Genomic DNA, 21,178 nt, shown 5'->3' with positions numbered 1-21,178 from the left:
ACATAAAAGCGTTTCGTTTTGTTGCATTTATTTAATGTGATTTGTGTATAGAAGTAGCCCTTCTAGGTGAAATGTTATTTATTGACAACCTTGATTTATTTCTCAAATATCCAAGTTTTAGTCCACAGACTAGAAAAAAAGGAAAAAAAAAAAAAACAATAAACATTTATTTCTAGCACTTTTTTTTTTTTAGTTTCAAGGTTATTTAGGCCTGTCTTGCAATTGTTCAGTTTATCCTTAAGGTCAGCTGGTGGGGTTTTTTTCCCCTAAGAGAGAGAAAGGAGAATACAATTTTACTCACAGGCTTTGCTGCTTCATAAAAATTGACTTTGTCGTCTCATCCAAGAGCACTCGTGGCAAGTCTTTGAAAAAAGCTTTGCTCCGGCACTTTTTTGGGGTTGTTTACATGATATAAAAGCATAGTGATTGCGTGTGGGGCTGATAGAAAAGGGGAGAAGCTTGGGAAACGTGGCGCAGAAGGGGACTCTTGCTTTTCAGCTTCTTGTATAATTAATAAAACAGTTTCCCAGTGCTGTGCTCAGTTATTTCCTCATGCAGGGGCTTTACGATACGGCATGAGAAGGTGTGCATGCTGGAGGTGGGAATCCAGGACTCTTTAGCACCATCTTGAGATATTCAGTGATTCTCTCTTTCATTCAAACAGGTTAATTGTGTCCTAAGTGGGACTGCTTTTCTTGTATGCTTTTATCAGATCGGGAATAACAAACTAGATTTCCAGATCGAGCGGGAACACTTGATTTCATTGATTCTTCCCCATACCTTTGTCTTCCCTCCCATGTGCATCCATGGCATCGTGTTTTTAGATTACAAACTGGTCTAGGCCCGGACTAGGCGTATTTGAACAGCCTTTAAAACATTGGAAGAAGCTGTCATTAGTATGAACCCTTCGAGCTGCACAGTTGATATTTAGAGGGGTGGTTTCTGCAGCGTTACGGGGGAAACCGGCTCAACGTACGTTCACGGAGGACAGATCCATCAGTGGCTCTCAAAGCACAGTGCTCTGGATCCAAACTCTGGATGCTCAAATTGCTGATTTACCAGCAGCATAGAATCACTGAATCATAGAATCATTGAATTGTTTGGGTTGGAAACAACCTTTAAAGATCACCTAGTTCCAACCCCCCTCCCCTGGGCAGGGCCACCTTCCACTAGCCCAGGTTGCCCAAAGCCCTGTCCAACCTGGCCTTGAACCCTGCCAGGGAGGGGGCAGCCACAGCTTCTCTGGGCAACCTGAGCCAGGGCCTCACCACCCTCACAGGGAAGAATTTCTTCTTTAGATCTGATCTAAATCTCCCTTCTTTCAGTTTAAAACTCTTACCCCTCATCCTATCCCTACACTCCCCGATCAAGAGTCCCCCCCGCCTTTCCTGTAGCCCTTTTCAGTCCTGGGAGGCTGCTCTAAGGTCTCCCCAGAGCCTTCTCTTCTCCAGCTGAACCCCCCCAACTCTCTCAGCCTGTCCTCACAGGGGGGTGCTCCAGCACCCTGATCATCTCTGTGGCCTCCTCTGGCCCCACTCGAGCAGGTCTGTGTCCTTCTGATGTTGGTGCCCCCAGAGCTGGACCCAGCACTGCAGGGGGGTCTGACCAGAACGGAGCAGAGGGGGAGAATCCCCTCCCTCGACCTGCTGCCCACACTGCTCTGGGTACAGCCCAGCACACGGGTGGTTTTCTGGGCTGCGAGTGCACATTGCCAGCTCACGTCCAGTTTTTCACCCACCAGCACCCCCAAGTCCTTCTCTACAGGGCTGCTCTCCATCCCTTCAGCCTGTATGGCTACTAGTGGGGGTTGCCCCAACCCAGGTGCAGGACCTTGTTGAACCTCATGAGGTTGTTTTTGCTGTGTTTCTTGGCTTTCTTCTCGCTGTCTGGGCTTTTCTCACTTGCATCACACAGGTGCTCTTGGTTTTGGGGTGTTAATTCTAACTGGCTTAATGGCAGCATGGAGGAGAATCCGATCTCACGAGGCGTCTCCTTCAAGTGGTCACAAAGTGTGCGCAACCACCGGGAGAATTTTAAACTTAACTCTTGAAATGAAAAGGCATTTTGCATCCCCTCGGGATCAGGAATGGTCCTGGGGGAGGGCAGGAGAAAGGGCAACGTGAGGAATCACAGCTGGATGCTCGGGGCTCCGCTGGGAAGGTGCGGACCCATATTTCTCCTAGATCAGGAGAAGGTTTGGGGGAAGGGTAAGATGGGGGGCAACTTGCTTTTCTAACTCACTTTTTAATCATCCTGGCAGCCTGAATGACAGATTTCACACCAACTGTGCCGAGCGATTGGATTCTGCGCCCGGGCACGAGGCGTGCTATCGGAGTGATTTATAATAGCGGAACATATGGTCAGGTTTCAGTGCGGGTAGCAGGCATTTCCTCTCCGTTTTGCCTCTGCTTTTTGTCCGTGCTTGTGTTTGGAGGAACAATCGAGGCTTTTTTGTTTTCTACTGCTTGTTCTAGTAGCAAAAGACAGTGCTCGGGGAGTAGGGAAGGGGCTTAGGCAAACGGTGGTGAGGAGCAGAAACTCCGTCTGTCGCACGGAGCCAGGGCACGGTTGTGACTTTGCTCCTGGGTTTCTGCAAAGGACGAGGGATTTTGTGCTGGGTCAGCCTGCGTGCAGCAAGCTTCTCCCTGCTGCTCTTCTAGGGAGGGGGGGAGGTATTTTACTAAATGAGATTTGCCATCTAGGGCTGCTGTCTTGGTGCTTTGAAGCAATGAGCACTTCATGTTTTACAGCATTATCTCCTAGTCCTATAAATATCACCGCATCGCTGTCGGGAAGAGGGGGAGTGCTGCTTCCTAATGTTTTCTTCCTATCAGAGTAGGACCGAGAGGTTATCTGATATTTAGGTGGGAGCAGGCTCTTGCTGGTAATCTCCGCCGTTGTTCAGAAAGGTCATCTTGTCTTACAGGCTCTTAATTGCTCCAATCATCGCAGGGATTTTTAGGGTCGAACTCTGCGTTTACAGGATGTGGCAACTGCAATGGTTAAATGGAGTTGACGTCCCGGGAACAAGGATTGCTTGTTTTCATCCTCGGGCTTTCTGCAGCCCTGCTTGGCGTGAGTCATCCCAAGTCACCATCCCTCCTCCTCCTCCTCGGTTCCTCCCGTTGTCCCGAGCCCAGCCGCGATGGGAAATCAGATGATGTCAGGACCGTGACAGGTGGCCGCTTTTTGGCCTCAAAATGGGGCGAATCACCTGCTCACGAGCAGCTGCCGCTTCCAGCCCCGCTCCGCCGCTGCTGGGGCTCGTGCATGAGTTAGGACAAGGTCCTTCTGCCTTGCCCTAAGCAAAAACTCCCCTAAGACCCTGCTCGGTATTTGCAAGGCAGGCACTTGACCCCAGCAGAGCTGTGCCAATGTTTAATCTTGCTCTGGCAAGCCCGCAGGGAGGATGCATATTTTTCTCTGTGTGTCAGATCTGCTGTTCATAGTTCCCCAGTCTTTCACAGACGTCCAGTTTCTTAAATATTTTGGAGTTCAAAAGCACAGGGTGTGCTTTCAGACTTGCTTTCCACGGCTTGCAGTTAGGTTTAGCAAATCTGTGAAAACAACCTTTTCCAGACACGCGGGCGATGCCAGTTAGTGCTGAAGATAAAATTAGTTTGTTGTGGATTATTCCTTGTTCTCCGGCATTATCAAATATTCTCCTTTTCCTCCCAGTGTTATTTGTCGTGGGAACTTTTGTGAAAGGACAAACTTGGCACCAGGGGCCAAGCTGGTATTCCACAGCTGGACGTTAAATATTTAAGGGTGTGTATTTACAGGCTTGCAATCCTATGCTGTAAACTGCTTTAACTTCCCCACGTTAAATCTGTAAAATAGTATTAACCTCCTCCACTCCGGTGCCACCTGAAATTGCAAAGAGAAAGTGTGAAGTTTTACTGCTTTGGTGGAATTTTCGTCTTTTTCCTGCTGCCTTCAGACCCTGATAACTTTGGGGACCCTGCTCTCACAGTGACACGGACCTCACCGTGTGACACTTTACAGCACTCATGGTCATAAATTTCCTGCTCGTTTAAGGTCTGTCACGTTGTCACCAGTGTAAGACCGTCACTTGGGCTTGCTGTTCCCATCCGCACTCAGGCTTTTCAACATCTAGACTTTACCTTGTTTAGCTTTGAAGCAGTAAATTAAGTCTTTGTCCTTCAGGATTGGGTCAAATTGAAATTACAGCTGCATTGAGATGGAGTTTTTCTTAATCAGCGAGTTAAAAAAAACGAGTCGTTGAAGGAAAGGGTGCCTCGCACACATGGCGAGGAGGGTCGGGATTCAGCAGCTGCGACCATCCGTGCTGGAATGCCTGCCTGCTCCTCTCCCTCGCTGCCCCGCTGCTGCCTGCCCAGCTGCCAGACAAGAGCTCTGCCACTGCCCCTAACTTGGCTTTTTTCTCCTTAAATATGATCAGCCCCATCCTTAGGGATGCTGATCCTCCTGTCCCCAGAGCTCAAGGATATCAGAATCATCAAATGGTTTGGGTTGGGAGGGACCTTTGAAGGTCATTTAGTCCAACCCCCCTGCCATGGGCAGGGACATCTTCAACCAGATCAGGTTGCTCAGAGCCCCGTCCAACCTGACCTTGAATGTTTGCAGGGATGAGGCATTGACCACCTCTCTGGGCAACCTGGCCCAGTGTTTCACCACCCTCATCATAAAAAATTTTTTCCTTATCAGTCCTCCATCCACACTGTATATCTGGGAGTTTGTCCCTTTCTGTTTGTCCTGAAGCAATTTTTGAGGGTTTTTTTTTTGTCCCCCTTTCAAAAACAACTTTTAACTTTAGGGTAGCAAATCTTGCAGGGCTAAGAAAATACACAGGACAGGATCACTGCGCCCTGGGATCAAACCACTGCAAACAAGGAACATCCCAGCTTTAGCTTTGGAGCACATAGAAAGTATTGTAGTGGAGTAAACTGTGCAAAAATGGGCAAGAAAAGAAAGACCCGGCTTAGCTGAGCTGCAATAAGGACCCATCTCTGCGTCAGCTCTGCCTGCACGAGTCTCTCTGGCAGGGCAGCGGCGCAGCTGGGCACACAGCCACGGAGAATTTGGGGGAAAAAAAATAATAACATGCTTGCCAATATTTTTATAGACTTTGCTGGCTGGGAGCTCGGCTTTGTGGTGTTTGATATACGGCCCCTGATGTGCTTGTTTTCACGATCTCAGAATTGAATTGGGGGCCCTTGAGATTTGCAGAATCCCTTTCTGCAGAAATTTTGGGGGTGGGGGGGTAAGTTTCTGCTTTCAATTCTGATCACTCCTGAGTTTTCTGGAATTGCTACAGGTTGTTGCTTGTTCACAGTCTTTTGGCAAATGGCTTAAAGTTCAAAGCATTCCACTCAATGTTTCACACTTCCAATATTGCAAAGAGATTATTACTATTAATAACACATTAATCATCTTTCCTCTGAAGATTTTGATTGGAAAAGCAAAATAAGATTATTTTAATTTTTTTTTTTTTTGAGAAGCATTAGAGTCAGCGTTGGCAAGTCCCAGCACTGGGGTAATCTTCAGTCTGATTTTTAGAAACTTCAGCACTGAAAATTTGGGTTTGTGAATACAACATTGACACTAAAGTTGTACTAATGTCTAGACCCGATTTGGGGAGACACATATGGCATATTCTTACGGTGCCAACACAGATGAAGCCACCATCCAGGATGATCCATCTTCAAGGTGGAAACCATCTGCTACATTGCTTTGAGGAGATACAGCCTCACCCAGCACCCACCTCAGTCCCACCTGAGAGTTTGGGCAAGAGCCACCCTCAAAAACCAACTCTGCCTGTCCCAAAACTGCCCCGCAAATCCCGGCGCCGGGGCACCTCCGAGTGACTAAGACGTAAGACAAGTCAGCGTAGGGTGTCTTGCTAGTTGGTCTGGTTGGAAAGATGTGGTTTGGATCCACTGGTTGGATCTGGTTTGGCTGGAAACCCATGTGATCTTAGAGATTTAAAAAAAAAAAAACCCACAGATACTTGATAATAAAGTTCTTCTGCTGGCTGATGGATCTTCTGGGTGTTCAGCGGAGGTCTAAGATGAATGGAAATGTCTTCAGTAGGTGGAAAGTTTTGTATAAAAAAATGTGTGATTGCATTTGGGGTGCAACCATAGCATCCTGGAGAGGACGCTGGCTGCATACCTGGCTGCACGGGTGGGTATCCTGCATGTTCCAGCCCCTTCTCCAGGAACTGCACCCTCTCTAGCTCATCCCACGGGACATTGCAGCTCTCTCTGCCACCCTTTTTGTACAGGCAACGGCAGCAAACGACTCGGCCAGCTCAGCCCGATGCTGCTGCCTCTCCCACACCAGGCAGGCTGAGCTCTCCGGTCCTCAGCAAAGAGACAATTTGTGTCCTTCTGTCCCCCCCCACCCTCTTTCCTTTAAAACAAAACTCCTTAGAGGCTGATATCCTCAAGACCTTGACCTCTCCAACTTGGTTGAAACAAGCCGACAAGCTAAAAAAGTTCTTAGTTGGTGTATGGAGAGATACAGGATCACATAAGCCTCCGGCTAAAATGCTTGAGCTACTTTGAGAAGCTTGAGGTCAACCCGGCGAATTTCCTACTTTCATGCAGACACTTGATTCATCTCTGCCTGTTTGTGTTATCTGCTTTCTGGCAGCTTTCTAGAGTCTTTTTTTTTTTTGAGTTTAAAGGAGATAATGCATAGCTAACGCTCGCGCTGTGAAGTTTGGATTGGGAGCATCAGTACTTGCCAGAAAGCGGCCGAACTTGCTCCGATAAGAGGGAAAGAAATCGGATCCATCCTATCCTCTTTCTGAAGCTGCCCTTTGAAGCTGTGGGGTTTTTTTGTGTGCGAGCTGGTGTCTTATCCCTCTGTCCTCTAGGCCAGAAGGGATGTAACGATGCCAAAGACATCAATGCAAAATGGGACGTTGGGTGATGGGAGGAGTAGAAAAGCTTCACATGGCTTCAACTCTGCTCTCCGTGACAAAGATTTCCCCAGGAATGGGAAAAAATGTCCAGGACAGAGCAGGGTGATCCTTCCCCCCGGTACCCTGCTGCTTCTGGGGATTTCCTAACCTTGGAATATCCTGTTTAATAACTACCAATGGGCTTGTCCTCCTCAAACTCATCTAATTCTCCTTTGAACCTATTTATGGGTTCTGGCTGCATTGCTGAATACATTCCACAGCTTAATTATGTGCTATGAAAAGTAATTTCCTTTAGTTGTCTTTTAAACCTACTGCCTGATAACTCCGGAGCAACACATAAAACACATCCTGAAAAAAAAAAAAAAATGAGTAATCGTTTCCTAGTCCTCTTCTCTGCGTTACTTTTTAGGTATAACATGAAACTGGATTTTCAGCAATGTCTGTGCTGGTCTAAAATAATCTTTGGCTGTGTTTTACTCTCCTTTGGGACTTCTACATTTCAGACTGTCCTGGCTGCCCTTTCCTAGGTCTAGCATATATATATATATTTTTTATTTTTATTTTTTTAAAGGACTGTAGTGGGGTGGACTTGCCTGGTGATGTGATCTCTGTCCTGTTTATTCCCTCCCAGTGATTCCTGACACCTGGGATAGGGAAGGTGGCACGTGACAGCGCTTTGGGATTCCTCTGGGATCCAGCACCGTCTTTCCACTAAAGCATGGAGACCCTGAACTCATGGCGAGATACCATCTCGTTATGGTTCACTTCATCTGTGACACCTTCAAGCTTTTTTTTTCCTGACATCTCAGTTTGACACAGTTTATTCATTCAGTTTTCTCCTCAAATAAGAAAGACTTTAATGTGGGAACACCCCTCATATTTGAATTTAGTCTTCCTGCTACAGCCTTATTTTTGGTTGCTTTTTTCTCTCCTTGTTTATCCATCAGCTATTCCCCACACCCACTCACGTGCCATTTCCTAGTAGATTCCTTTATTGAAGCTTTAATTTTCTTTTACCGTCTCCATTTTATAGTTTCTATGGGAACAGAGACAAAGATGGAAATGGAAACTACCTACTCTCGTCTTCCTACTGGGACACGTATTTTGTATATACAGTAGCTGAGAGAGGCTGAAGTTCCGGGGGCTGCTTGGCTTCATCCAACAGGACTTGTGGGAGCGAGTGGTGGGGTTAGATCAGGTGGTGGGTTACAACGCGGTGTTGTATCTACACTCAGGGGCAAGAAGGCTGGGAAACCTCTGTGGGAGTGTCTGTGAGCAGAAATACATGCGAGACAGCCTCCTGCCCTCCTAGAGACTGTTCCTTGCTGTTAGGCCTGAGATCTCTGGGGGTGAATCTCATCCTGAAACTCAGGGATTTTGATTCCCAGTGGAAGTGGGATATTGCAGCCGGGATGGCGGTTTCTGGTTTGGGAGCTCTGAGATGGTGCGCGGTCCAATGCTTGGAGAACATCAGATATCCCTCTTGGGTCTCAGCTCCAGAGTGCCTGGTGGAGTCAGATCACGGTGGGGCGGAGGCAGCACACTGAAATGATCACAGAATCACCTCAGTTGGAAAAGCCCTTGAAGATCCTCCAGTCCAACCATGAACCTCACCCTGACCGTTCCCAACTCCACCAGATCCCTCAGCGCTGGCTCAACCCGACTCTTCAACCCCTCCAGGGATGGGGACTCCCCCCCTGCCCTGGGCAGCCCATTCCAACGCCCAACAACCCCTTCTGCAAAGAAATCCTTCCTAAGAGCCAGTCTGACCCTGCCCTGCCGCAGCTTGAGGCCATTCCCTCTTGGCCTGGCACTTGTTCCTTGGCTCAAGAGACTCATCCCCCCTCTCTGCACCCTCCTTTCAGGCAGTTGCAGAGGGCCATGAGGTCTCCCCTCAGCCTCCTCTTCTCCAGACTAAACCCCCCCAGTTCCCTCAGCCGCTCCCCATCACACCTGTGCTCCAGACCCTGCACCAGCTCCGTTGCCCTTCTCTGGACGCGCTCGAGTCATTCAAGGGCCTTTTTGGAGTGAGGGGCCCAAAACTGAACCCACTCATCGAGGGGCGGCCTCACCAGTGCCGAGCACAGGGGTGAGATCCCTTCCCTGTCCCTGCTGGCCACGCTAGTGCTGATACCAGCCAGGATGCCATTGGCCTTCTTGGCCCCCTGGGCACGCTGCTGGCTCCTGTTCAGCCGGCAATGCTCTCCCTTGGTGCTATACCTTGATCGGAGGGAGGTGCACATTCCCCTGCCCTGCTTGGGCAAGGCAGCCTCTGCGCATGAACGAAAATCTTGAGCAAACAGCAGCGCTTTGGTTTGTTCCTTCTGCGTTTTACAAGGTTTTTCTCACAGCTCGCCTGTGATTAGGGAAGACTAATTTCATTTGTACTCGTCCTTTGTTGCTCAAGCAGACCTTTGCAAAGAAGCAAAGGCTTCTGTGAGGTCTCTGCAGTTCCCATAGTGATTGTAATATTAATATTTAAAAGTGGCGTTCCAGGTTATCCAGATATCTATTTCTTCAGAAAAAAAAAAAAAAAAAAGGAGCTGGCAAGAGCTGTAGTTCCCAGTGTCAAGCTGACAGAGAAGCTGGGAGGCTTAGACCTATGCAAAAATACTCCCCCGTGCTTTGGCTTCCAGAAGCACTGAAGAAGAGCCTGGCTAGCTGGGAACAAGTGGCCCAGGAGCTTTCTCAGAAAACATTTCAAGTGAACCGCCTGCAGCGACGACGTATCTAAATACGTGTTGCCCCAGTTTAACCAGTGCCAGGAGTTACTTAGGGTGTGTAGTTTAGAGTGCAAATTACTCCTGAGTCGCAAATCTCATGTTCGTATCTCCGGCAAATAAAAGGCACCAGATGACTTAGGGGAAGTTTAATGCAGAACGGTCGGTTTTGTCGTGCTGTGTTGCCCCTACATACCTCTTCCAGCGCAGCTGTGTGAGCAGCGGTCTCCAAACCAGCATCTCTCAAACCCGCCTTGCTGGCTGGCTGCAGAAAAAAAAAAAAAAAGCGAGCGATCTGCAGCGTCATGCCGCTCGTTTTTCAGCTGCCAAATTCCCTCCAGACGGCTGAAATACCCGACGGTTTTCTGTGCAGCGCTGTTGTCAGGCTTTAAACGGCAAAAGGGGTGGCTGGGATGATGCAGCACTGAGCGAAAGGTGTTTGCGACGCCTTTAAGCACCCCCCACGCAGCAGGAAAAAGGATCCTCAAAGCTCTTGTAACGTATGGTGTAGCAGGCTGGTGTTGAAAAGAAAAAGATCCTGCTTGTTTAAAGGTTTAAACTTTTAAACTGAAAGAGGGAAGATTTAGATTAGATATAAGGAAGATTTTTTTTTACTGTGAGGATGTGGTGAGACACTGGACCAGGTTGCCCAGAGAGGTGGTCGATGCCCCATGCCTGGAAACATTCAAGGTCAAGTTGGACGGGGCTCTGAGCAACCTGATCTGGTTGAAGACGCCCCTGCTCATCGCAGGGGGGTTGGACTAGGTGACCTTTAAAGGTCATTTCCAACCCAAACCCTTCGATGATTCTATGAAACATAGTGATTCAGTGCCGTTAAACTGAAAATCATTTTTCCCAGGCTTGCTTGTTAGGCGGCATCTCGTCTTCTCCCAAGCGAGTCGCTTGGGCTCCCCAGCTCTGCCTCGCTTCCCTCGGTCCCTGGAGCTGCCCGCGTTCGCTGGAGGGCATGAAGGAAAAAAATCCAGGCTTGCTGGGGATCACTTATTTACGCTCATTTTCCCGGTCCTTTTTCTGGTGCAAGTTGAACCGCGCTGCCAGAGAGGGAGTATGAGATTTTTATTTTATTTTTTTTTAAATTTCTGAACGTAGTAGGTGGTTGTTGTGCAACTTGGAGAAGTTATTTATACATTTCTGTACTCTGTCCCTATCTTGCAGTGTGCTTTCCTCCTCCAGCGCGGCCGTGGGCGGAGAACTGCGGCTCCATTTCTTCCTGGAACGTCTTTTTTGTTCACTTTATTACCAGAAACAAAAGCGGGAGGTACCAAGTTAGACTTACGAGCCTGGGGGCAACAGTTTCATCTTCTCTTTCACGTCTTTCCAAGACATTGATCGCTCTGGCTTTAGACCCAAAAATATCTTCTAGGGCAGTAATTTTTCAGCAGGGGTGTGCAGACTGCCGGAGACGTAGGAGACCTGGGGTTTGTGGAGGTTGGCACATGAAGCTGAGTTATCCACAGCATCCCACTGCTCGAGGAACGCCTCTCCTTCATACAAACAGTCCCAAAAACCTGTAGGCAGGATCAGGACTCGCTGCGTCACGCTCATTAACGAGCCTCTGTTGTGGCACTAATTGCTTGAAGCTTCCTCTGAAGATGAAGGGTGTGTTGCGCGTGGAGGGGGATGTTTCTCGGTGAGGGTCAGCACTTCTCGGTGTAAATCCTGGCGCTCTCCCAAAGGCAAGAAGTAATTTGGGGCAGTTTGGGCATGGTGTTTGGGAGGTTGAAGATGACAACTCCAGTGGAAGGGCACGATGCCCTGCAGAGCCCGAACTTGTTGGAGAACGCAGTGATGAAATATTTCGGGGAACGTCTGCATGCTCGTATCTAACCCCAAAAAAACCTTAAAACCATTCTGACTTCCAATCTAAAAAATACAACATGTCTGAGGATCACGTGGAGTGGAATAGGCTCTGACACTTGTGGAAGGGCTTCCTTAGCCTGTTCCCCTGAAGCTCATCATCTGGTCTGGAAAGAGGTGGTGAGTGGTAGGGAGGAGAGTGGTCAAGGAGGATGGGAGAGACGTGCCCTGGGAAAGTCTAGTTTGTGCGAGTCTTTATCCTACAAAAGGGCTCTTTATCCTACAAAAGGGAGATAGAGCAGTGACAGGATGGTTGGGACCATGTTTGGCCATGATTATGGATGATACAGGTAGTCTGAGATTAAATCTGAGCCCCCACTCCCCCTCCTGAGCATCCTTGTGGTGGCCTTCAACACTCAACAGCGGTCTGGAGGGAGCTCTGCATCCCCATCACGCCCTTGTGATCTTGGTTCTTCTCTGCTTTTCCTGGTTTCTTAAACAAGCTTGAAATTTCTGGCACCTCGCTTTTATGATTTTTTTTTTTCCCCGTAGTTCCTTTCCATTCCACCTACTCAGGTAAATTAGGAATGGTTTTTCATAGCAAAGAATATGGTTTGAATCTGGAGATGCTGGGAGCGGTCAGTAAGCACTTGAGGATATGGTTGATGGAAAAAGTTTGAAATTTTGTGATTTACTGATTATGTTCAGAGGACTGATGTGGAAAAGTCGCTTCAGTTTTTTGAGATCCATCTCTGAGGTGCCAAAGCTGTAAGTTTAGGAAACAGTTTCTGTGTAATTGATGTTTTTAAACCACAGATCAGTCCTCTAAAAGCAGTGGTTTGATTCCATGAATTCGAAAGCACACAGCTTTTGATCTTGTTCAATGCATAAAGCAGGTCAGGTGAGAGCAGTTATCTCTAGCTGCACTTACCCACTGCTCCTGCATCCCTTCAACGTGTAGGTTGTGCTGCTGCCTTTTGAACTGGTGGAGAACTCTGGGTACAGGGGGTATGTTTTAGTCTACCCATAGAATCATCGAATGGTTTCGGTTGGGAGGGACCTTTGAAGGTCATTTAGTCCAACCCCCCTGCAATGAGCAGGGACATCTTCAACCAGATCAGGTTGCTCAGAGCCCCGTCCAACTTGACCTTGAATGTTTCCAGGCATGGGGCATCTACCACCTCTCTGGGCAACCTGGTCCAGTGTTTCACCACCTTCATCGTAAAAAATTTCTTCCTTAGATCTTGTCTGAATCTCCCCTCTTTTAGTTTAAAACCATTAACCCCTTGTTCTATCACTACAGGCTCTACTAAAAAGCCTCTGTCTTATCAACCCCCTCTAAGTCCTGGGAGGCCGCTCTAAGGTCTCCCCGGAGCCTTCTCTTCTCCAGCTGAACCCCCCCAACTCTCTCAGCCTGTCCTCACAGGGGAGGTGCTCCAGCCCCCTGAGCATCTTCATGGCCTCCTCTGGCCCCGCTTGAGCAGGTCCGTGTCCTTCTGCTGTTGGTGCCCCCAGAGCTGGACCCAGCACTGCAGGGGGGTCTCCCAGAGCGGAGCAGAGGGGGAGAACCCCCCCCTTGCCCTGCTGCCCACACTGCTCTGGGTGCAGCCCAGCACACGGGTGGCTTTCTGGGCTGTGAGCGCACATTGCTGGGTCATGTCTTATTTTTCATCCATCCGTATGGGAAGAGGGGAGAATGTCAGGCAAAATCAGAGCTCAGGATCCAGCCTGATACTCCGGCAGCTCCTGGCCTTGATCCATAACTACATAAATACCCCAAACCTTGCAGCTTGTAAGGATCTGGAAAGAAATCCAGCACGTGACTGCCAGCAGCACTGCATCCCCTGCTAGGCAATAGCTATTTCAGGACAGTGGGAGAAAATAAACAAAGACCTCTTCCGTCCTGACATGTATCTGCAGTAATTTCAGCAAAGGGGAAATTGCTGACAAAGCAGAGATTGAACTCTAAAGCCACCTTAGGAAATAAACAACTTTTCTATCAAAGCGAATCGGTTGTATATTGGCCTGAGCCTTTGCTCATCCCTTTCAAATAAAATTTAAAAAAAAGGAAAATCCTGCTCTGGCAGGCAAGAGCCATCAGTTGCGTGTATTAACGCCACGCTGCTTTGATGAGGAAGGGATCTGACTTTCTTTGCAATGTCAAGGGAAGGTTAGCAGGCTGACGCGGCAAAGATTAGACGTGATGTAACTATCGCAGCGCCAGTCGACGGCAGGGATATGATAGCGTGGGGCACATGATGAGGCTGTCAGGAGAAGTTAATAAGGGTTGATTTTGTGGGTAGTGGGGGGTCTGTTCCCGTGGTGGGAGAGCGGGATCTCAAACCTTACAGCTTGGAAAAAGAGAAACAAAACTTTCATTTGATCGGGATTGGCAGGGAAAGGGAGCAGAGATGCTGGCTGTGAGGCTCTTCCGCTAGCTGATGCGCTCACGATTTCTAGGGTTGATAAGAAATAAGACATTTTTTACGACGAGGGTGGTGAAACACTGGACCAGGTTCCCCAGAGAGGTGGTAGATGCCCCACTCCTGGAAACATTCAAGGTCAGGTTGGACAGGGCTCTGAGCAACCTGATCTGGTTGAAGACGTCCCTGCTCATTGCAGAGATGTTGGACTAGACGACCTTTAAAGGTCGTTTCCAACCCAAACCATTCGATGATTCTGTAAGACTTCATTAGCATGAAAAAGCAAAACTCCGGTTGTCACACAAGCCACAGCCGGCTGGTGTTGTTCCTCCAAAAACATCATTAACACAAGCAGCTTCTTTGTCAGGAGAAGAAGCTCCGAAGGCTGAGCAAACAGAAAAGCCCTTCTCTGGATGCCGTTTGTGATGAAGAGCTTTCTCCCTGCCTTGCTCAGCAGTTTGCAGGCTGGCTGGCGGTGGCCCAGGGACCACGCGGCGCATCGATCGGTGGCTGCGTGAGGAGCTCGTGCATCTGAGTGACAAAAGAAAATCCATCGTGCCCTGACACAGGACTGTGCAGACAGCTGAGCGGGAGCTGACCCAGCTGCATGGCCCTGCGACAGCTTGAGCAGGAGCTTTAGGTGATGGGTTTGTCGTCTCAACAGCTTTAAATTTCGTGGTGGTCACTGGATGGTGCCTGCATGGAGAGATCTGGAGAGCCTGGATCCACCTGGACTGTGCTGGTGGGCCAGTTGCTCCAGGGATGGGCAAAGATCAGGGTCTGTGCTGGGGGGCTGCAGAAATGGGAGAAACTCTAAGGATGAAGGTGTTAATATGTTTAAAAAGGGAGGGGGGATCGTTAATGAAGTTCAAAGGTCCTAAATGAGAGCTGCTCCCTTCCCCCTGATATAGAAGTGTGCTGTCGCAAAGATTTATTGAGCCATTAATGCCTGATTTCATGGCACCAAAAATGTTGTCTCTACCCAAAAGTGGTAGATTCTGGGCTTTGACACACTTAAACTACTTCATGCACTTGGGTGGGGGTAATCCGTGGAGGGGGAGGGAGGGAGGGAGGGAGAGAGAGCAGCCCTGCAGAGAAGGACTTGGGGGTACTGGTGGGTGACAAATGGGACATGACCCAGCAATGTCCACTAGTAGCCCAGAAAGCCAACTGTAACCTGGGCTGTGTCCCAAGCAGTGTGCCCAGCAGGTCAAGGGAGGGGATTCTCCCCTCTACTCCGATGTCCTGAGACCCCCCCGGAGCCTTGCGTCCAGCTCTGGGGTCCCCAGCACAGGACAGACATGGAGCTGTTGGAGCGGGGCCAGAGGAGGGACACGGAAATGGTCCAAGGGCTGGAGCAGCTCTGCTGGGGGGAGAGGCTGAGAGAGTTGGGGGGGTTCAGCTGGAGAAGAGAAGGCTCTGGGGAGACCTTAGAGCAGCCTTTCAATATTTCAAACAGGTGTGTAAGAAAGACAGAGAGAGACTTTTTACCAGCGCCTGTAGTGACAGGACAAGGGGTAACAGTTTTAATCTAAAAAAGGGCAGATTTAGATGAGATCTAAGGCAGAAATCCTTCCCTGTGAGGGTGGGGAGGCCCTGGCACAGGTTGCCCAGAGAAGCTGTGGCTGCCCCCTCCCTGGAAGGGTTCAAGGCCAGGTTGGACGGGGCTTTGGGCAACCTGGGCTAGTGGAAGGTGGCCCTGCCCGGGGCAGGGGGTGGGACTGGAGGGGCTTTAAGGTCCCTCCCAACCCAAACCACAATTTGATGATTCTGTGCCCACTGAGCTGTAGCAACTGCTCTTCTACCCCTGTGTAGAAGATGTGGTGATGTGGTTCAGCCTTGCTCCCTGCAAGGGAGATGAATGGAAATTATTTGGTGACCATCACAAGAGATTTGCCCAAGGACCTTTACTGTGGTGTGGTGGGTGGAGGGCAACTGGAGTCAAGCTACCACATAGTTGTCTCAGGATTCTGGGGGGAGCGTGCCCAATTTTGGGGCTCATCTATCAGCATCACTCTGTAGGCAGGTGGAGGGCGGGTGAGGACCGGCATCTGCGGGCAGCACAGCAGCTTCATGGTTTGCCTTTCCCGGGGAGCAAATAGTGGACAAGCAGAAGCTGTTTGCCTGGTCTCTGTGGCTGGCTAAGGATCCACATGTCGGCCAGCCCTCGTGGCACCTTGCTTCTCCATTTAACAACCCCCCATCTCAGCACCTGCACCCTAAGCAGGTAACTCCTGCTCGGTGGGAAAAGCTGGATTTTTTTTTTGATAGCTCCATCTCACTCAAAGCTTTTCTGCCAGCTCCAGCTGCTGTAGCAAGGAGCTCTGCCCCTTTGGTAGCCTGCCCTGATTTTTTCAAGCTGCCTGCATCGATCAGGCCAGTTAGCGAAGAAGTATTATACCTTTCAGGTCAATGACATATTTTTGTAAAAATGTTCATTGGCACTAAAATTACTAGTGCAGAAAAAAGCCCCATCTCCCAAACACTTTGATACTCAGCTAACTATTACCTACCTACAGTTAATACTGTTTTATTGCTGATGCTCAGCAGTTCTGTATCTGCGCTGTGCCTGCGTTCATCAGCCTGGGCTTTCTAAGGCTTGGCACCAAGGAACTACATGTTTCTGGTGGCTAAAATAATTTTTTAAAGTAAAATATTCCTGCAAAATAACATGCATAATAAATAAAAAAACGTGCGTAATAATAAGGCAAATTGTTCTGCTCAGAGCCGGGCTGTTTAAGAATCAAAACAACATAGATTATAGATTATAGATCATCCCTGGAAACATTCAAGGCCAGGTTGGACGGGGCTCTGAGCAACCTGATCTAGTTGAAGATGTTCCTGCCCATGGCAGAGGGGTTGGACTAGATGCCCTCTAAAGGTCCCTTCTAACCCAAACCATTCGATGATTCTATGATTAATTTAATTTTAAATTTTTTTGTTTTAATTTGAAGGCTGGGAATGAGATGGGAATCATCTTTGTGGGATTGTGCACTACCAGGGGGATTTTGGTTCTTGGCCATGTGTGGATCCAGAACACCAGCATGCCAAAGCGATCACCCAAGGGTGAGAGATTTGGGGAGTGAAGCACCTCAAGTGCTGTAGAGCTGCTTCCAAGTTCCTTGGTCTTGCTCTTCTAGGATAGGCTTGGGCCAGGTCTCCAAACCCTCACCAAGGAGCAGGAATTTAAATTGCTGTTGCTTTGTTAACCTGAAGCCTCAGGTCTGGGTAAAACTGATGCTGTTTGATCTTCCTGGGCATAGTTTGCTCCTTCTTGGAGGGTTCAAGAGCTAAAAAAAAAATAAATCCAGCTTCTTCCCTCTCTAGTTATACAGAGGTCCTTGCTCTGAGCTGTTTCTTTCTGACCAAGACGCCTGCCAAATCAATGCGGGCTTGTGACCCCATTACGCTCTGATACACAAAGATGCTTGCTCGGCTATTTTTACCCTTGTAACTGCAGTTATCAATAAATTCCAAGTCATTTTAAGTGTAAAATACTTTGAAATTTAAGCTTCTCCTAATCAGATTGGCTCATAGTGTTAATTGCTGTGGTGTCAGGAGGGATACGGAGGAGGCTTTTCTGGAGTGATGTCTGGGTGAGGCACGGGTGATACTGAGCGATGGGTCACTCAGCAAGCAACACCCAAGTTGCCCAAGAGCCTCCGTGGCCATCTGAGGCCACATTAACCTTAATGATACAAATTCTGCCTCATTAAAACCCAACTTATATCACAACACGTGTGCTGTAAGCCCTCTGATGGCCCCCACGCCTTGGGGTTTTTGTTATGAACCATCGTTGTGGTCAACGGCTTGATGTCCGAGTGGAGAGCAGTGACAAGTGGCATCCTCAGGGGTCAGTGTTGGGACCAGTTTAACATTTTTGTTGGTGACATGGACCGTGGGATTGAGGCACCCTCAGCAAGTTTGCTGGCGACACCGAACTATGTGGTGCGGTCAACAGGCTGGAGGGAAGGGATGTGCCATCCAGAGGGACCTGGACAGGCTGGAGAGGTGGAATGTGCAAACCTCAAGGCCAAGTGCAAGGCCCTGCACATGGGTCGAGGCAATCCCAAGTACAAATACAGGCTGGGCGAGGAGTGGATGGAGAGCAGCCCTGAGGAGAAGGACGTGGGGGTGCTGGTTGATGAAAAACTGACTATGAGTCAGCAATGTGTGCTCACAGCCCAGAAAGCCAACCGTGTCCTGGGCTGCATCAAGAGCAGTGTGGCCAACTGGTCCAGGGAGGGGATTCTCCCCCCTCTGCTCTGCTCTGGTGAGACCTGCCCCCTGCAGTGCTGGGTCCAGCTCTGAGGGTACCAACAGCAGAAGGACATGGACCTGCTTGAGCAGGGCCAGAGGAGACCACAGAGATGATCAGGGTGCTGGAGCACCCCCCTGTGAGGACAGGCTGAGAGAGTTGGGGGGTTCAGCTGGAGAAGAGAAGGCTCTGGGGAGACCTTAGAGCGGCCTCCCAGGACTGAAAGGGGCTACAGGAAAGGGGGGAGGGACTCTTGATCAGGGGGGAGGGATAGGATGAGGGGAAATGGGTCTAAACTGACAGAGGGGAGATTTAGATCAGATCTAAGGCAGAAATTCTTCCCTGTGAGGGGGGTGAGGCCCTGGCACAGGTTGCCCAGAGAAGCTGTGGCTGCCCCCTCCCTGGAAGGGTTCAAGGCCAGGTTGGACGGGGCTTTGGGCAACCTGGGCTAGTGGAAGGTGGCCCTGCCCATGACAGGGGGGTTGGAACTGGATGGGCTTTAATGTGCCTTCCAACCCAAATCATTTGATGATTCTATGATTGTTCTGCATCACAGCCTGAACCTCACAGGTGTGGGAGATTTCTCATCTCGCTCGTGCCTGTGGTCCATCAGGAGGATGCTCTTGCGCTCGTTTCATGAGGAGGTGACCGACAGCATCCCCCGAGCATCCTTTTGGCTGTCCCTACGTTTTGCCTAAATAAAAAAAATTAAAAAAAAAAAAAAAGGGTTTCCAAGGAGATGGCATTGCCATGCGTTAAATACGCAGCAACTGGTGCCGTGACAATTAAACCAATGGGGCACGTGGTGGAAACAGCTGAAAGAGACGGTCGGAGGACTTAAAACAGCAGGATGTCCTTGCAGGGTTTCTACAGCAACGAGGCGAGGCGGGTGCTTGTTCTCTCCCGGCTGCTTTCTCACCACGTTTCCAATCCCGTATTGCTCTGGGGTGGAGGAGGGAATGCAGGGCATCGTTGTTGTAGGACCAAATCTCCTTCTTAGGGCAGCTCACGGTGAGGGTCCTCTCCTTAAACAGCAAAATAAGGCGTCTGTGACTTGAAGTTCAGTTGATTCTCGTGGGGTTTTGAATAAAGTTACAAAGTTAAACTAAGTCCAGGGTTCATTTCAGCAGGCTTTGCATTTCCAGAAATCTAATCCGAGCATCACCTGGGCTCCTTTTCTGGGCAGCGCAAGTTAAAAATGGATTTTTGGTGAGTCTGGGGCTTTTTGGAGCCTTTCCTTTATGATGAGGTGAAGGTTTTCCTGTCAGCACCGTGAGTCTGAGGCTCCCTGGGCACCTTCCACTCTCCTGCATTGGTTATAAATCCCTTTAACCCGACAGCAATAAGGTCTGCACTGCCTTGGACCGTACTCAACAGGCTATTTAAATTTAGATTACTGCACAGTGCTACCTTGAGGTAGGTCTGAGTCTCTTTGGCTGCCAGAGCTTGCAGCAGACTTCTCTACTACCCATCAAGCAGGTTTTTTGGCTGATGCAGTAAATAACGATGGTAATTCTAGGCCAAGACTGCATCTGGTACCCCGATTAGTTGTGCTGAACCTACGCCAGCAGCACGTTGCGCACCTACCTGTTACCCCCACCACTGGCCTCGTACCTGGGAAATACTCTGTGTGGACCCTATTTTGGGCAAATACTCAGGAATTTTAGCCCTGAGGTTTGCACTTCTGGGGAAAAAATTGCGACGTGGGAGGTTTTTTTGCAAAACAAGATAGGATCTGGGATAAGACAGGCCTTTATCAGAGCCCTGTCTCCTAGTCCTGTGGGTTTTTCTCTCCAAATTTGCTATCGCACGGGTACATCAGCTTCCCTGTCTGTGCCAGAGGTCCAGCCACTCCAGACGTGTGGACTTTTGTTTGACTTTCAGGCAGATGAATCTCGGATTTGTGTATCTGATGGAAGATTTTTGTTGTTCTCCCTTTCAGCCACCCAGCGCAGGGCTGAGGAGGGTACCCCTTGGCTATTGATCCTCTGCTTTGCGTATTGAGCTGCTTGAGTTGATGAATTACTACAGTAAATTAAAAGACTGGGGAGGAAGGAGAAACGTGAACACTAAATTTCTTCTTCTCCAACAGCAGGGCAAATAATGATGCAGTGAGAGAGGACCTGTAAGCCCAGACACTGCCTGGCATTATTAAGTTGATAATTTGCAGTAAAAACCAAGAGGAAATTAAGGACTCTAGGACAAAAGGTCCTGCATTTCCTTAACGTACTAACTTTTTCTTTTGAGGTGCTGCAGGGTTTTACCTTGGCTGGTTTATAGCCCATGAGGATCCAGTTCTGTTGGGTCCAAACAGACCTTTACCTTTTTCAAGCTCCATGGGGCTATTTTATCCTATCCTATCCTATCCTATCCTATCCTATCCTATCCTATCCTATCCTATCCTATCCTATCCTATCCTATCCTATCCTATCCTATCCTATCCTATCCTAATCCTGTCTTGTCTAGTCTAGTCTAGTCTAGTCTAGTCTAGTCCAGTCTATCTTTGCTTCCCTGTGGAGCGCTTGAGCTCTTGTGTCGCCCTAGAGGAGCCCTGGATGAAGGACTTTTTATTCCTCCCTGATGCAGATAGCCCAAGAGCTTCTTGATGGGAAGATCCAAAGCCCTGCTGAAGCAGCTGCTCTTAACGCCATGGAGGTTATTTTAAACCAAGGTGGTCAAAGAGAAACATTAAAACTGGGAGCCAAGTGCTGGCGTCAGTCTAGGGCCAAAAGCATTTCAATGAAAAATGCTGGGTCGGTGCATCACGCTCAGACCCGAATTAAAGCCTTCAGTGGAAACCTGGAGAATTGAGTTGGCCTCCAGCTGTACTGTCGTGCTTCATTAAGGCTGCTCGTTAGGTCTGAGTTTTGCAGAGTGAGAGGAGGCATGGTATACGATTTCTACTTCTCCAAGTGCTTTTAGTCTCTGTTCTGCAAGGAAAGGCTTAACAGCGGCTTTTTCTCTCCTTGCCAAGAAGAAGTGGAGACATTTTCATCATTTTGGTATGTTTGTTCAAAGCTGTGAACCTCTGGCACCTGAAAAGCCC

The 21,178-nt window shown here is 49.0% G+C and overlaps 1 protein-coding gene across 5 annotated transcripts in view; it reads left to right on the top strand.

Annotated features, from left to right (window-relative positions):
• ARHGAP39 (Rho GTPase activating protein 39) overlaps positions 1–21,178 on the top strand; it is a 163,874-nt gene that overhangs the window by 67,916 nt on the left and 74,780 nt on the right. The window lies entirely within an intron of this gene.

This window comes from Strix aluco, chromosome 1 (assembly GCF_031877795.1).
Source record: "Strix aluco isolate bStrAlu1 chromosome 1, bStrAlu1.hap1, whole genome shotgun sequence".
NCBI lineage: Eukaryota > Metazoa > Chordata > Aves > Strigiformes > Strigidae > Strix > Strix aluco.
Note: the sequence above shows the minus strand (reverse complement) of the source record. Positions and strands in the feature narration are given on the sequence as shown.